This window comes from Manacus vitellinus, unplaced genomic scaffold (assembly GCF_001715985.3).
Source record: "Manacus vitellinus isolate BGI_N305 unplaced genomic scaffold, ASM171598v3 scaffold_78_pilon, whole genome shotgun sequence".
NCBI classification, from domain to species: domain Eukaryota; kingdom Metazoa; phylum Chordata; class Aves; order Passeriformes; family Pipridae; genus Manacus; species Manacus vitellinus.
The window spans coordinates 873,751-876,453 of NW_021940807.1; positions in this window are offsets into that span (position 1 = coordinate 873,751).

Genomic DNA, 2,703 nt, shown 5'->3' on the forward strand with positions numbered 1-2,703 from the left:
TCCTTCCTTTCTTCTCTCCTTCCTTCCTCCCTTCCTTCCTTCCTTTTCCCCCTTATTTCTTATTTTCCCCTCTATCTCCTGCCAAGAACCACTGAACTCATGGACACTGACGATTTTCCTTCTCTTCCTGTGATTCCCAGGGCAACAAAATCCACCTCCTCCTCCTCTTCCAGACTCTGCCTTTTGGGAACAGGAACCCTTCCAAACTCCTCACTCCCGGGGGGGTGGGAAATCCTCAATTCTCAGCAGAAACTCCCTCCAATTCTTCCTCAACTGCTTTGATAACGACCCTCAGGAGCTTCACACCTCGTTAGTGCCCTTCCTCCAGCTCTGCTCTCCAATTTCTAATCGATTTAAACATTATTCTCTCCTTCTCTTATCGAGTTTAACTCAATTTTATCCATTAAAGCTTCAACTGAACGTGGCTTTTGGCTCCCTTTTTAACAGCATCATCACTTTCTGGAACCTCTTTCACTCCTGTCACTTTGGGCAGCTTAAAATCCCCCAATCTTTTCCCCCCAGGCTGCTGCAGTTCCACGTGTTGCACCTCCACAACTTCCCAAAACTCTTTTCATCCCCCCCCCCGGGGACATTTTTTACAATGAATTTTGCTTCTGGCACGTCACAGCTCCGTTATCACTTCGAGCCAAGGAGGCCCCAGTGCCAGAGTTTGGAGAGAAAACAACAACTTTTTTGGGAACATAACGGAGCGGCCGCTTCCAAGTGACTAACTTTGAGCTGAGGTAAAACTGCACCACACACAGAAGAGCTAAAAATACTGACCAGGAGAACCTCCAGAGCGCTTTCCACCCGTCCTGGGGCCTCAAAACATTGGCCTGGAGGTGGAAAAAGGGTCCAGGGTCAGTGCAAATTATTTCTAAGGTCAGACTTCAAAAGGAAAAGCTTTTTGGTGCCACCGGCCCCTCTCAGAGCTTCTGATTCCACAGACACAGGAGGTGCTGAAGTTTTGGGACCAAAACCTGACATGGAGAGTTCTTGGTCCATCTTCTCCACAGCTGGAGGGAAGGGATCCCCTTTGGAATTCCTGATTGCCCTTGGTTGTGCATTTTGGGCTTTCCCAAGCCACCTGGTGGGAATCTGGGCTTCCCTTTCCCCACCTCCCTCCGAGCTTTTGGGCAGATCCCTCCGGTGTGGTCCTGGCACACCTTAGGCATGTCTGGGCCTTGGAAATGATAAATAAATGATAAAAACTCCTTTTTGCTTTCCTTGGATCCTCCTGGCCCTAAGACTGATGCCCCATTCCATGGCAAGGTTCTCCTGGAATCCCCTGCTCACCTGATCCTCCTGCACGGGGCAGGGCAGGGCAGGGGGTTAAAGAGCTCCTCTGCTATTTGAGGGTTCCTCTGCTATTTGGGGGCTCCTCTGCTATTTGGGGGCTCCTCTGCTATCTGGGGGCTCCTCTGCTATTTGGGGGGTCTCCTCCCTGCTGTTCTGTGGGACAGGAACCCAGCAGGTGACAGAGCAGCTCCCACACCCTCTCCCAGCTGGACAAGATCCTTCGTGTCCATTCAAAGAGCACTTTGAAAAAACCCCCTCAGTATCTCCACCTTCCCCACCCTCCTCTTGCTTCATCTCCCTCCAACAGGGGCTCTGAAACAGGGCCAGGCTCCTGCCTCCAGGTTCCTCTGGCCATTGTTTTAATGGATTGCTGAGAGTTTGATTTATTATCCCCAAAGTCTGGCCAATGTAAATGTTTCCTTTCCTTAAAGCCAGCGAGGATTTGTAATATCCCTCCAAATAATCCTGGGATCCGACCACATCAAGGAGAGGGCAGCAAACTCCACCAGGAACACCCAACCCTCTCCCTGCTCAGGGGGGTTGGGATCATTCTGGTTGCTCACAGAACTCAGTCCTGCTTTTATCTCGGCCTTTTGGTGGGAAATGCCAATCCCTGTGAATCCCTCTCTCCCACAGTTCCTGAGAGGAGTTATCTCAGCTGAGAGCACAAGGTTGTGGTCACCAGGAATGGGAAATCTCCCTGCTGGGAAGGGGAAATCTCCCTGCTGACACCTCCACCAGGTTAATTCTTCACTGGAGCTGCCCCATATCCTGGGAAAGCCTTTTTTTTCATGGAAAGCTTTACAGGAAATCTTGGCTCCTTGCTGGTTCTTCAATGTTTTCTGGAGATGTTGGGCTCACAGGGTGCTGTTCTCCCACCACAGCAATCCAGTTTAACTCATTTTGGGGAGAACAGGGTCAAATTTGTCAGGGATTTTAGTGCTGTTCACCCACCACAGCAATCCAGTTCAACTCATTTTTGGGAGAACAGGGTCAAACTTGGCAGTGCAGGGATTTTAGTGCTGTTCTCCCACCACAGCAATCCAATTTAACTCATTTTGGGGAGAACAGGGTCAAACTTGGCAGTGCAGGGATTTTAGTGCTGTTCTTCCACCACAGCAATCCAGTTTAGCTCATTTTGGGGACAAGAGGCTCAAACTTGTCAGGGATTTAATGACCATTATTTCAAGGCTCAGTTGGCAGTGAATTGGTGGAAACTCATTGAGCCCAAAATGCTTAATCCTGTTTTTCTGGATATGGAGTGGAGGGACCACACAGCCACTTGAGCCTTCCCCTTCTGCTTGCTTTTATTAAAAACAAGCCTTCTTTGAGCTGAAAAGATCTTCCACCTTGCAAGGATTTAAGGAAAATGCCTGGATGTGAGTCACTCCCAGCTCAAAAACT